This window comes from Cebus imitator, unplaced genomic scaffold (assembly GCF_001604975.1).
Source record: "Cebus imitator isolate Cc_AM_T3 unplaced genomic scaffold, Cebus_imitator-1.0 Scaffold52, whole genome shotgun sequence".
NCBI lineage: Eukaryota > Metazoa > Chordata > Mammalia > Primates > Cebidae > Cebus > Cebus imitator.
The window spans coordinates 7,325,828-7,340,331 of record NW_016107367.1 but is presented as its reverse complement, the minus strand read 5'-3'; the positions used below and the strand labels follow the sequence as shown (position 1 = coordinate 7,340,331).

The 14,504-nt window shown below is 48.0% G+C and overlaps 1 protein-coding gene across 2 annotated transcripts in view; it reads left to right on the top strand.

The window, feature by feature from the left end:
* CUNH14orf132 (chromosome unknown C14orf132 homolog) overlaps positions 1-14,504 on the top strand; it is a 47,604-nt gene that overhangs the window by 17,526 nt on the left and 15,574 nt on the right. Inside the window, exon 1 of one of the 2 annotated variants that reach the window (XM_037738349.1) lies at positions 14,396-14,420. The exons of the other annotated variant lie outside the window; for it this stretch is intronic. The gene's annotated coding sequence lies outside the window, so the exon portion shown is untranslated. Of the gene's footprint in view, positions 1-14,395; positions 14,421-14,504 lie in introns of those variants that run through there. 2 annotated transcript variants of the gene reach the window in all.

Below are 14,504 nucleotides of genomic sequence, written 5' to 3'. Positions count from 1 at the left end.
AACCTCCCTCCTCTCTCTGGGCTCCACTGAGGGACTCAACACAGCGTGGTGGTCAAGGGTTTGAGATGCAGCCAGACAGACCTAGGTTCGAATCCTGAGTTTGAAACCAACTGGGCGACACAAGCACATCACCCATCTTCCTGAGCTCAGCCTCCTCTTTGTAAAGTGGGGAAAATGGCCTCTCCTGTTTCATGGAGGTGTGAGGATTAGGTGAGGCCTGTGTGTGCAGAGGCTGGCCAGGAAATGGTGCCTACAATGACATTGCACTATTTTCTGTCTTTTGGTCTGCAAAATGCAGGTTGAGTGGGTGGACCGTAAGATCTCTTACTTCATAGAGAGATGGAAAAACTCCTGAAACTGCAGTCAGAGAGCCCCGGTCCGAATTCTTTATAGCGTCACACAATTTATCTATACCTCACCTGTCAATGGTGCCAGCTCCCCATGCCTCCTTCTGTGATATATGGCAAAAACACTAGTCGCCATACCTGACACAGGACTTTGGTAAGTGCTCAAGGTCCCTCCCAGCTCCAAGGTTGTCAATCACCAGGGTCACTGGCCTCAGAGTATGCTCCATCTAATCAGGGCTATAGCTAGTATGAAGGTAACTCAAACAGACACTTGATGGGGCCCGCAACACACACCTGCAGGATTCTGCTGTGGTTTGACTGTTTATGTCTCCTGCAAAACTCATGTTGAAACTTAATCCTCAATGCAATGATATTATACTGGTCAGGAAGCAAACGTGCTTTTAGGAAGTGATTAAGCCATGAGGGCTTAACCCTCATGAATGGATTAATGCCTTCTAAAAGGGCTTGAGGGAGTGAATGCACCCCTTCTTTGCCTTTCACTTTGTGAGGACACAGCATTGCTCACTCCAGAGGATGCAGCAGCAAGGCACGAAAGCCAAGAACAGAGAAGCCCTCAGCAGACACCAGACCTGCCAGCACCTTGATCTTGGACTTCCCAGCCTCCAGAACAGTAAGAAATACAATTCTATTGTGTATAAATTGCCCAGTCTGTGGGATTTTGTTATAGCAGTACCAATGAGCTAAACTAAGACTGGTTCCAGTGGCTGGAGCTGCCTGTCGCTCTGTTCTGATGCTGAGGATTACACCTCAGGACATCTGCTGGAATGGTTGAGGCTGAAGGACCTCATCGAGCCCTGGCAGCATGCGGGGTGAACCGGCCCAGCAGCAGATTCCTTTTTGCCAAACATTGCAGGAGTGATGTCTTCTGCAAAAAAGAATCCGTTTGGCCTCCTGCTGATGAATGATGTCTACTGGCCCTTGGAAGTAGAGTCCATTTCTTATACCTTTGGTCGGGAAAATCACATGGTGCTAGCAGATGTCCTGGGGTAGGATCCTGCAGGCCTCCTGTGTTCTACCTGGAGGGAAGTTTGCCTCCATCCCTGGACCCTTTGTGGAGAACAATGTGAAGGCACCGAAGCTCCTTCTGTCTCTTGTTTCCTATCACCGAGGTTGGAGAAGTTAACCTCCAGGTGCCATTGGTCCCTGGAGTCACCATAACCATAACTAGCCATGCCCACCATGCTAATGCCTGCCTCGCTGTATGCCAGGCTCTCTGCTGAATGCATTACATGGGGCAGCACAGCTAAGCCTCACCACCACGCTCTGAAGTAGGGTTACAGTTCAGCCCAGTTTTTAGATGCAGCAACTGAGGCTCAGATTTGAACCAGTCACCTGGCTCCCACATGCTGTTTCTCATGGCTCTCTCCCTTCCTTAGCTCAGGGTCTCCACTCTCCTTGCTGCCTGCACTTCATGGGTCACATCCCCCTCTGTCAGTGTGCCGCTTACCCACAAACACATCTTGTGGCTCCTGGAAATAACTGCCCATTGTGACCCAATACTATTTCATTCCATCGGAAGAAAGGTCCTTAATGGTACCATTTCTACCCCCCCCTTCCCTGACTCTCACTCTCAATTCATCTCTCTCTTCTTTTAAGAATCTTGTGGGCCAGGCGCAGTGGCTCACGCCTATAATCCCAGCACTTTGGGAGGCCAAGGCGGGTGGATCATGAGGTCAAGAGATCGAGACCATCCTGGCCAACATGGTGAAACCTCATCTCTACTAAAAAAATAGAAAAATTAGCTGGGATGGTGGCGCGTGCCTGTAGTCCCAGATATTTGGGAGGCTGAGGCAGGAGAATTGCTTGAACCTGGGAGACGGAGGTTGCAGTGAGCCGAGATCGAGCCACTGCACTCCAGCCTGGTGCCTGGCAACAGAACAAGACTCTGTCTAAGAAAAAAAAATCTTATGAACACTGGCTTATTTAAACGTACGCACCATCTCAGGCCTCCCGTGGCGGGGGCGGGGGGGTGGGGTGGGTAATCGTCTACCGTCTTGCTGGAGACATCTTGAAAGGCTCCAATCCCTCACCCATGCTGAGAACATTTCAAACAAAGCAAGATGCGTGAGAACAGTCTTTAATTGAAGTTAACACTGTGGTTTTTCCCACACAGCCAGACACTCAGGCATGTTTGGGGCGATTGAAAGTGATGTTGGAAAATGTGTCCATGAGTCTGTGCCCTCAAGCAGAAAGCAGCAGCCACCGGGGCTCATGGATCAGACAGGAGGGATCTCAAACAGGGAGTTGGAAGGATGGGCCTCCACAGATTCCACTGCCTGGCCCGGCCCTCCCAGGTTTCTCCTCTGGCATGGCAGCAGTAGGGCTGCCACTGGCAAGGCTGGGAACCTCTGGGGGGCTGTCACCTGTGCAGGGCACCCACAGATTGCCCCAGCAGCTTCAATTCCCCAGTCCTGGCTCTGCCAAAATCTGGTTGCATGTCCCGAGAAAGTCACGACTAAGCCTGTTTGCATATTTGAAGAAGGGCTCAAGATTACCTTTCCCAGGCTGGGCGCAGTGGCTCACATCTATAATCCCAGCACTTTGGGAGGCTGAGGCAGGCCGATTGCTTGAGCTCAGGAGTTCAAGACCAACCTGGGCAAAACTGCACTCCAGCCTAGGCAACAGAATAAGACGCTCTCAAAAAACAAACAAACAAAACTTGGCCCATGGGTTTATTTTGGACGTTTGATGTGGTAATTTGTGCAAACAGCTTCGCAAATATAACAGATAGTAATGACACAGCTGGACACACATTGAGCGCTCATGAAGGGCCAGGCACTGCTCTCAACACTTATTATCATTCCCAGTCTACAGATGAGGAAACTGAGGCCCCAGGGTTATGTCATCAAGCTACACAGGGAGCAAATGGCAGAGGGGGATTTGCAGGTCGTGTTTGGGCATCCTTACTCTCAGCCACTTGCTGTGCTCGCCTTTCACACAGCAGCATAGCTCACAGGATATTCTTTAACCTGGCGGCAGTCTCTGATGAGGGAGCCCCAGTTGGGTTGGGTATTTCTTGACCTGGTAACATCTGTCCAAATTCCCATGTCACAGCTGCAGCCCTCGAGCCCGCTTCCCCTCCTCCCTGGACCACTGCAGGTGCTTCTCACCTGGGGGTCTGTCTCCAGTTGCTTCCTGGTCTGTTTCCTTTCTCTACCTTTGCCAGAAGGAGCTTTCTCCTGCTGAGGGTCTTCTGTGGCTTCCTCCATCCATGGGATACAGTGCCAGGTCCTTGGGCCAACGCTTGTTCCCATGAGCAGACCCCATCTCTAGGCCTGGGCCCCAAATGCACCTTCCTGGCCCCCACACAAGCCAGGCTGAGACACACACAGCTCCCGATGGTGCCGCCTCAGACTCTCAGTGCCTTTTCCCTGGGATGCCCCCCCTCCCCACCTTCATTGGATTCAGAACCCCCTTCTCACCATCCCAGGTGTCTGGGTCCCACACACTAAGACGCTGTCCTTTCTTCCAAGTGGCCAGAGCTCTTCTGTAGCATTCCTGGGGACTTCTCCCTCCCTATCTGCTAGATAGTCATTTGTGCAGGTGATTGGCTGGTTCTTGTGTGGCTCCCACAGCACAGGACATAGGGCTGGTATGAAGTCGATTGTGCACAAATCGACTGGCAGAAGGAGGTGAGATTGGGGTCGCAGGCCCAGGTCTCTACTGGCCCCCACACTGGCTGTGGGACCTCTGCAAAGGTGGCCCCCTACAGCCACCATCTCTGCAACAGTAAAATTGGGGTGACAGCCATTCTATTGGCACAACAAACACTGACCAGCCAAGGGAGCTGCAACATGCTTTGTGACTTGTAGAGAGTTCCAGCGCCCTGTGCGTTTGTTGCTTGAGTGGCTAAAGAGAATGTTGAGTTGATTCAGCACATTTTTCATCCACTGCACCCTCATTCTCATGCTACCGGCTGGGGACTCAGGGCTCAGCTCCCTAACAGAGCAGTGTCCTTCCTCACTGCCTTTCTCCCTCGCCTCACCCATTCACTTGATGTCCTCCTCGGCCACCCCTAATTCCCAAGCTGCATGCCTGAAAGAGGCAGGAACTTCACCTCTATCCTTTGGCCAGAGGCCTCTTCCTACTCACCCTGCCCATGCCAGGGACTCAGCCCAGCATGAGCAGATCCAGCAAACACATCTGTCTAAGGAGGAGTAAGTCCAACATCTCCCGTGCCGAACGTCCAAGGAGCTGAGACGGGAAGTGTCTGGGTAAAGGGTTCCCTGAGCCCCCAGACACACCCTGCCCATTTCCATTGTGTATTTGCTGTAGACCTTTGAATTGGAAGGAAAACAGTAAGCTCATAAGTCTCAAGTCTGCAAAAGTTCTTTCTAGAACATGCACCATCTTAAAATAGTAAAAACAAGGACAGTGCCACCACCATCACCTGCTACTACTAATGCTATTAAAACTAAAAGCAACAGCAGCTTATTAACTTACGACTTACCTGATGCCAGGTTCTGTGCCCAATACCATGCACTGGGCCTCGTCCTCAGGGCTTTTTTCTGTCAGCTCAAGAAGTCCCCACAGCACCTCAAGGAGGGAAATATTTTATTACTCACATTTAGAGATAAGAAAGATAAGACCCAGAGAGATGAGGGATTAGTCCACAGTCACATAGCTCCTTGGTAGCCAAGTCAGACATGGGGTACAGATGGCCCAGCTCTTTGTTCCTGCACCTGCTGTCTGTTGGAGTAGCTGGGGTTGGTGTTATCTGTTGCCATTGGGCATGTGTATTCACACCCCTTATTTTAGTTCATAGGTTTATTTAAGGAGCTACCTGTGTGTGTGACAAACAGCAAGTGTGGCTGCCTGGAGAGCCCACTGCCAGAGCTAGAGCTGTGTGTGATGAATGTCTGCAGTAGCAAATATGATTCACTGGGGTCTGATTGTATGTGTTTAACTTACTGTATTTTCTTTTAGTAGCACGAATTAGCCACCATGTAAGCAGCATGTAACAGATGATGCCTTTGAGTGGGCAATATTTAAAGAAATAAGCATCTCAGGATGGGTGCAGTGGCTCACACCTGTAATCCCAACACTTTGGGAGGCTCAGGCAGGAGGATGGCTTGAGGCCAGGAGTTGGAGACCAGCCAGGGCAACATAGTGAGAACTGTGTCTTTATAAAACATAAAAAGTTAGCTGGATGTGGTGGTGCACGCCTATGGTTTTAGCTACTTGAGAGGCTGAGGTGGGAGGATTGCTTGAGCCCAGGAGTTCAAGGTTACAGTAAGCCAAGATCACACAACTGCATTCAACTTGGGTGGCAGAGTCAGACCCTGTCTCTAAAAATAAATAAATAAATACATAAACATCTCAGCATAATTCCACAGCTTTCTTACAAACCCTCAACAGAAAAATTACTCTAATACTTTGTCTTCTATCTCAGTCACCACATTCCCCCTTATTGAGGAGCTAATCAAACTTCCTCAGGATAAACTCGGCTGGTCCAGTTTTTGGCACATTTTGAAGTCAACAGTCCTTGCAGGCAGCTTTTCCTGTCTGCCCATGGCTTTTCTCCAGCAAGTCGCTCCATGGATTGCGTCCCCGCCATGTGCCTATGTCATTTCTGAACGTTCCATAGTCCGCCCATCGGGGTGTTGAATCACAGGTCAGGTAAAGAAAACGGGCTTGGAGTGAAGGAGTGGATCTGTGGCCGTGCTACCAGTTGGAGAGAAAGACTGACTTTGCACCCCACCCTGAACCCCAACCTCAACCGCGAGATGAGCATCACCATCTCTAAATGTTCCCCTTTAATCAAGAAAGAAAGCAGAAAGGACCAATGGATCTTTGCGTTTTCCTTTCGTTAACCTACCTCTATTTCCCCTGTCTCTTGCAAAAGCTGACATGGAGATTGCAGCCCTCCACTTGTGTCTTTATGTTAATAATTTGAAACACCAGCACTGTCTGTTTCAATTGGAAAGAAGGCATTTTCTGCCTCTTAACGAAAAGTCCTCCTGCCCAGCTCCTGGCTCACGGCTGCTAACACTCACATCCTCACAATTCTACCGCCCTGAGCTGCATCCGTGTCAGATCCCCTAGGGAATAGTCCAGATGCTTTTGCCAAACATTTTGGCAACTGGACCCAGGTTTTCCAACAGAGGATTAAAGTACTGTCTTCACTGCTGGGCTGGCAGGTATGTTCTTTCTTGGCCTTCGGAGTGCCCTTACATACTCTCAGGATGAATCTAATCTTGTTTCTGAGATGGCTTTTTTCTCCAACAGACAGGTTACCTATGGAGCATAATATAGACTTGATTTTGCCCAGACAAGCCACTGAGCATTTATTGAGTGCCTGCTGTGTGCAAAACACTGAGGATCAAAGAGACACCACAGACCCTCTTTGCCCAGAATCACAAAAAGAGTGGGTGTCAGTACCTTTATCACAGAAAAAATTTTTTCATCTGGTGCTTGTAAAGAGTTTGGGAGGTGGATGAGATTGGGATCGTCTTGTCTGTTTGAAAGCTGGGTAAGCAGAGGCCAGGGAGCTATGTAGCAGCATTGACTAGCAGCTGGGGCAGGCCTCAGGTCTCCTTACTACTGTCCAAGTCCCATCTCCATGGCCCCCATGGTGGCTGGCCGCCCTCAGGAACAGAGGGTGAATAGAATGGACGTTCCTGATAAGAAGTGACCTCTCAAAAAGTGCTGTCCACCTGAGGAACAGGACTGTGGCATCCTTTTTTTTTTTTTTTTTTTTTTTTTTTTTTTTTTTTTTTTTTTTTTTTTTTTTTTTTTTTTTTTTTTTTTTTTTTTTTTATTTTTATTTAAGACAGAGTCTCGCTGTGACTCCAGAGGCTGGAGTGCAGTGGCACAGTCTTGGCTCACTGCAACCTCCACCTTCTGGGTTCAAGCAGTTCTCCTGCCTCAGCCTCCCTAGTAGCTGGGACAACAGGCAAACGCCACCACACCTGTCTAATTTTTGTATTTTTAGTGGAGACGGGTTTCACTATGTTGGCCAGGCTGGTCTCAAACTCCTGACCTCAGGTGATCCATCTGCCTCAGTCTCTCAAAATGCTGGGATTACAGGCATGAGCCACCATGCCTGGCCATATGGCATTCTTTCAAGGAACAACAAAAGACACGTCCCTACATTGACTTAGGCAAGGATTTCATGACCAGCAACCCAAAAGGAAATGCAATAAAAACAAAGATAAAGAGCTGGGACCTAATTAAACTAAAGAGCTTTCGCATGGCAAAAGGAACAGCAGAGTAAACAGACAAGCTACAGAGTGGGAGAAAATCTTCACAATCTATACATCTGACAAAGGACTAATATCCAGAATCTACAATGAACTCAAACAAATCAGCAAGAAACAAGCAAGAAATCCCATCAAAATTGGGCTAAGGATATGAATAGACAATTCTCAAAAGAAGATATAGAAATGGCCAACAAGTACATGAAAAACGCTCAACATCACTAATCATCAGGGAAATGCAAATCAAAACCACAATGCGATACCACCTTATTCCTGCAAGAATGGCCATAATAATATAATCAAAAAACAGTAGTTGTTGGCATGGATGCAGTAAACAGGGAACATTCCTACACTGCTGGTGGGAATGTAAATGAGCACAACCACGACAGAAAACAGTGTGGAGATTCCTTAAAGAACTAAAAGTAGAACTACCTTTTGGTCCAGCAATGCCACTGCTGGGTATCTACCCAGAGGAAAAGAAGTCATTATACAAAAAAGATACGCATATGAATGTTTATAGCAGCACAATTCACAATTGCAAAATCATGGAACTAACCCAAATGCCCATCAATCAATGAGTGGATAAAGAAACTGTGGTGCATATAGATAGATAGATAGATAGATAGATATAGATATATAGATATATATGATGGAATACTAGACGGCCATAAAAAGGAATGAATTAACAGCATTTGCAGCAACCTAGATGAGATTGGAGACTATTATTCTAAGTGAAGTAACTCAGGAATGGAAAACCAACATAGTGTGTTCTTACCGATATGTGCGAGCTAAGCTGTGAGGATGCAAAGGCATAAGAATGATACAATGTACTTTGGGGACTTGGGGGGAAGAGTGGAAGGGGTACGTGAAAGACTACAAATATGGTGCAGTGTATACGGCTTGGGTGGTGGGTGCACCAAAATCCCGCAGATCACCACTAAAGAACTTACTCATGTAACCAAATGTCTCCTGTACCCCAATAACTTATGGAAAAATAAAATAAATAAATAAAATTTAAAAAGTCACACCCTGGTCTTTTTTTGCTTTCCTGGCATTTTGCATTTTCTGTGCTGGGATTCCGTTCAGGCCAGCTCTGTTGAACGGGCTCGCTGGTTGGCAGGGATTGTACACACACATGGCGCCACCTCCCTTAGCTCCTCTGGTCCTGTCCTCCTCCTTACCCGGTGTGCTTTCTTCCTCCCTTACACAGGTAGGGCATTCTGATATGACTTCCTGGACGTGATGTGTAGAGTGGGGGGAGTCTTTCTCTTGCTTCTGACCCAGCTGGGTGTACTGGCTGAGGCTGCAGGGTCCTGAGCCGGATTGTGTTGGCACAGGACAGCCACCTCTGGGCCTTCCTCTTCTGCTCATACAGGAGCCCCTGGGAAGAGGGTGCAGTGCATTCCCCTGAGAGCTACGCTGGCTGGAGGATACTCTAGCGTCTTATAACGTTCCCTTGGAGACTCCGATGTGCACCTCTAGTGGACAATTTGGCCTTCTGTTGCTGTTGTTTCATGCCATGATTACTACTAAAGGCAATTTTGCCATATAGAGGAGAGGAAGTTTAAAAATAAACCAAAAGGACCCACTTAGGGAGGTGAACAAACTGGGCTTGCCATTGCCCTGGCTCCCCACGTCACTCCAGGATGTGTGTGCTCACCGAGGGAGAATGATGTTCAATTTCATTTTATTCCTTTTGTCCTGTCCTCTTAGCCTTCGTCACCACACCCCCCTCAACCCCCCACCCCTGCCTTTGCCTTTCTCTTTCTCTTCCTCCAAAATAAGGATTACATAGTTTTTCTCTTGTTACCTCTGGCTTCCAACCTGACCCCCTGGCATGTAGTAGGTGCTCAGTAAAATGTCTGTTTAGCCAATGAATGAGATAACAATTGAACAAACAAATTCCCCACCCATCCTCCTAAGGCCCAGAGACTTTCTCTGCGCAGTGGAAAGGAATTTAATCTGATTAGAAGGCTGCTGGCCCACATAGGGGACACCCATTTGGTTCCAATAATACTGCTGAATCACTTCAAAGATGCTATCAAGTTAATTGGGGTAGAATAAATACTAATTTATGACAACCTTTGCCAGCTGTTCCCTAAGGGAAAATTTTTAAATTTCCCATCCTCTTTGCTTTGCTTGACTGCTGAGATTCAGTGAGACTGACCCGAACTTCTCATAGCTGAACCAACAGAGGCACAGCCTTCTCCCCCTTATTCTACCTCAGGAAGCCATAGCCAGGTGGAGGAGCTCCGCAGGTACAGCCAGGGAGGTGGGGCGTCTCAAATTGGCCTTGGCTGTTTCTCTTTGAGGTTCTTAGCCATCCTGCTCTGTGCCTTGTCCTGGTCCCCTGACTTCTTACCATGGATTGTGGGATGCGTGTGGAGGACAAGGTCCCCAGGGCCCTGGACCACATCGTCTGAGCCTTGCTGTCCCCACAGGGCAAGTGCTCCCTCGATTATTGCTAATCTACGATGATGTGCTCTGATGAGACTGCGTTTTCTCCCCCTGCGTTGTGCTCAGTTACTATGGCAACGCTTTCAGAAGAGGTGAATTTGTGCTTTCCTCTAAATTCTGTAATGCTCTCAGACTTTCCAAAAATATCTTTATTTCCCTGAGTCCTACTGTGGGTCTAGGCTTGTCGAACACACAGAAAATTGGTCCATCTCCTCCACCATGTATATACCACAACGAGTAGCTCAACACACAGCAATTGACTGAGTAAACTTTTTTTAAATAAAAAAATGTTTTTAGCATGTGCTCTATGTCAGTAGATGTGCTAGGCACTGGGATTCAAAGAGAACTTAGACTCAACTCATATCCTTAAAGAGCTCACAATCCCTAAGAAAAATAGACAAATATACAGCTAACTATAATGTAAAATAAGTACACATGTATCTATAAGGTAATGTGACATAACATAATATATTGTAACATAATTTTAATACAATGTACTATAATACATGTAATGTAATGAATATTTTGTCAGTTCTAGGAATAAATTAGTGTAGGACCCCAGCAGAGAAAGCTGTTAATTCAGCCCGGAGTGAGGAGAGTTAGGAGTCGGTAGATCTAGATTTTGATTCCTGATCAATTACATATGAGCTGTGCCAGTTCAAGGAAGTGAACATCCCTCTCTGAGCCATCTCTTGCTGAGCTGTTGTAAAAATTGGGGGACACCAGTCAGTCCCAGTTAGAGCAGCTGTTACTCCAAAGATACTGTGTCTCCCTGCCTAGATGCTGGGGTGCCCAGAGGGGCTCAGGGGAAAAATTGAGCACAGATGGAGGGACCTGCAGGCAGTGGAGGGGCAGGCCAGCACTTCCGTCAAAGGCAGTCATGCCAGCAGCAAGGCGGCCGCCTGAGCTCACCTGGCATGTCAGTTCATGGGGAGATAGGAAAGCCAGTGTGGCCAATGCATGGGGACTGGATCTGAAACCATTGCCATCCCTGGGCTCTGGGTGGGATCCCTTTTGAGAGCTTCCGCTGAACCAGAAAGATAGCACAGTGGTAAAGTGCTCACAGGGGAGGCACACAACAAACATGAACACTGCTCTAAAAATTAGCGTGCGCTCGGTGCAGGTCCCAGTGTCATTGTGCCTGGTCACATTTGGAATGTTGTAGGCATGCCCTCTACCTTCCCTGCCAGCTTAGGTGCCCTTTGAGGGAAGAAAGCAGCCCTCCTTTTCCTGCACAATGTTAGCACCTGGAAGTGGCCACACAGGGGTTCCAGAGGGTTGTGTCTTCTTTACCATGTGTGCCTGTGTCCTCACCTGTCAAACAAGGGTGATGATAGCACCCACCTTATAGGGTTGCAATAATAAAACGCAGTCATGCCTATAAAGTGCTCAGGTCATACCTGGTATAGAGCAGGCTCTCAATAAATATTAGCTTTCATTTTTATTTCATCTACCTCACTGTAAATTGAAGACTCTGCAGCACAGAAACATTAGCCAAGGAGAGTGGCAAGTACTGATATCCAGTAGCAAATCTTGCCCTTAACTGCAGCCTGAATGAGCAAACAGCCCAAAAAGGGTCGGCAGCTCCCTGTGCGTTGGAAACCTGAATGAAAGGGCAAAATTAGGTTTTGTTTTCTTTTTCTTTGCAAAACAGCCAGATTTGGAGAACAATTCTCTGCAGGATGTCACCCCAACATGTTGCAGGGCTAGACGAGTTTAATGAGAAAGGCTTTGGGGTTTGGGGATCAGAGGAGGCCTGGGAGCCATTCCCAGGTGTGTGATGTGAGTGATTTTAGGCAGGGTGCTCCATGCCCCATCTGGCGGGCACTCACTGCAGATGCATGGGAGCTGGTTCCAGCCTTCAACCTCCCTGTCTGTAGAAAGAGGCAGACCCAACCCGCTGATACCCTCTACAGGGAGTAGAAAAGGATTTCTTACTTCCAGATGAGACCAAAGCAGGGACGGACTCTTTGGAGCTCTCTATTTCCACCTCTATCAGGAGGAGCACACGGACCATGTAGGGAGCAGCAGCTGCTTAATACCCCTGGGAGAACAGCATGGCCGCATTCATCAGCAAAAGCCTATGCACCTGGTTTCTCTGCCAAGTTCTGCCCATTAGCTGTCACCTGGAGCACATGCTGTGCTCCAGGCGCCGTGCCGAGCACCAGGGGACTGCGATGGTTCATTTAAGGTGTCAACTTGGCTGCACCCTGGGGTGCCCAGATTGGGTGTGTCCATGATGGTGTTTCTGGATGAGGTTAGCATTTGAATCCACGGACCAAGCAGAGTAGATGGCCCTCCCCAATGTGGGTGGCATCAATCAGCCCACTGAGGAAGAAGGAGAGCGGAATTCGTCCCTTTTATCCCCTGCCTGTCTGCTTCATCTGGGACATTGTCTTCCACTCTTGGATTGGGTTTTACCTGCTCAGCTCCTCTGGTTCTCAGGCCTTTGGAATTAAGAATGAATTTTAGCACCAGCTTCCCTGGGTCTCCAGCTTGCTGATGGCACATGGTGGAATTTCTCAGCCTCCATAATTGCATAAGCCAATTCTTCATAATAAATCTCTTTGTGTGTATGTGTGTGTGTGTGTGTGTGTGTGTGTGTGTGTGTGTATAATCTCTTAATATAGGTTATTGGTTCTGTTTCTCTGGAGAATCCAGACTAATCGACTAATACAGATTTGGTAGAGACTATTGATTTTTATAATCCTGGAATCTTGCAGAATATACCGTGATACTCAGTCAGTTTGAATTCAAGTTCTGGTTCTTTGGAAATATTTAAACCATCAAAGCCTCATTTCTAATACCTGTGTGGTGGGAAGATACCACCTCCACCTCCCTGTGAAGCACACCATGATTAGCCAGGGCATGCATGTGATGTGCACGAAGCTGGCAGCCCAGTTTGGAGCTGGGGCAGTCAGCCTGGGCAGGCAGGTGGCTTTCAAAGGCTTCAGCCTCCTCCACTGGCCTCAAAAGCCCAGGGCTCAGAGACTGATATATGCCCGTGGCCTTCCATGAGTTGCTTGTGTAATGGAGTTGAAGGCCTTGATGACGTGGGGTTAAGTTTTAAAGAACCTCAATATGTATTGTTTTAGAGAGGATGGCTTTCTACTGTGAGATCCCTTCTTCCCAGCAAACGCCAACCAACCTTTATTTTTTAAGGCTGGAAGTTTATTTTGATGCTCTTGGCACAGACTTCTCATTGAGGAGAAGTCTTCAACCTTGTGCTTGTTAGCATTTCTTCCAGGGCCTTCCAAAGACCCCGGGGAGGAAATGCACAGCGCATTCCATCATCCTGCTTCCGCTTAATATTCCACACCTGAGAGCCCTTCCCCAGGAACATGGGTCAGCTTTTGTACTAAGCCAGGCAGATTCGCTGAAATGCACCCCCAGACCTCACCTCCACTTGTAGCTGGGGCTAAACCAGGAGTATGAGGTAGGAACCCTGTGGACAAAGGAGGGTTTTCCACTGTGGAGGGCACTTGGGTTGTGCCCTTGGAATTGTCCATTTTCCTTGGTGACTAAGTCTAGGTGCCTAGAGTCCTACGGTCCTTATCTGGTTGTTTACTTTTTAAATAATCGATTGCCCATCTCCGTGTATCATAGCCAGGTAGCCATCCTTCCCTTGGATCGCTGGAGCTGACCTCAGCCCAGCCTTCCCTCTCTGGAGCCAGTTATCTATTGCCACCTCATTCTTCTCCTTCTGCACCAACTAAAGGTCTCTCCTTTTCTCTCTCCTTGAAGAAGCCTGTGGAGATAAAACTGCAGCCATGTTTGTAGAAACACAAGTCCTCAGGAGGAGGAGACACTTGAAGCATGTACCAGGAAACCCAGATTCTGATTTGAACTGGTGTGTGGATTGCAAAGGTTCATTCGCCTGCATACATGAAGTCTCTCTCTCTCTCTCTATCTCTCTCTCTCTCTCTGTCTCTCTCTCACACACACATTTATGCATGCGTGCGTGTGCAGGCACGTGCATGTGCACACACACACACACACACACACACACACACGCTGACCCCTTCTACTCCTTGTTAGCTGAGGGACTAACCTTAGGCACATCACTTAACCTTTTCTAGAGGCAGTTTCTGCATCCCCTTTTGTTAAAGGGATGGATAGAAATTACCCCACCAGAGTCACTGGCAGTTCTGAAGATTCAGATGGAAGGTGTGCAGGGATGTAGCTGCATGCCCTGCATCTTTGTGGGGTGTACCTGAATCACCTTAGTTTCTTCATCCCTAGGGTGGTAGGATCTCTGGAAGGCAGCTAAGCCACTGTGAGTTAATGACTGCTGTGCTGTGAAGGTCATTGATCATTGTCTGCAGTTTGCAGAGACAGCTGAGCTTACTCTGAGCCTTTGGTGATGTGCTGAGATGGGGAAGCAACATCCAGTGAGGTTTGAATCAGCCTACTATCATAATGATAATAAAGACATACCTGAGATTGGGTAATTTATAAGGGAAAGAGGTTTAATTGACTC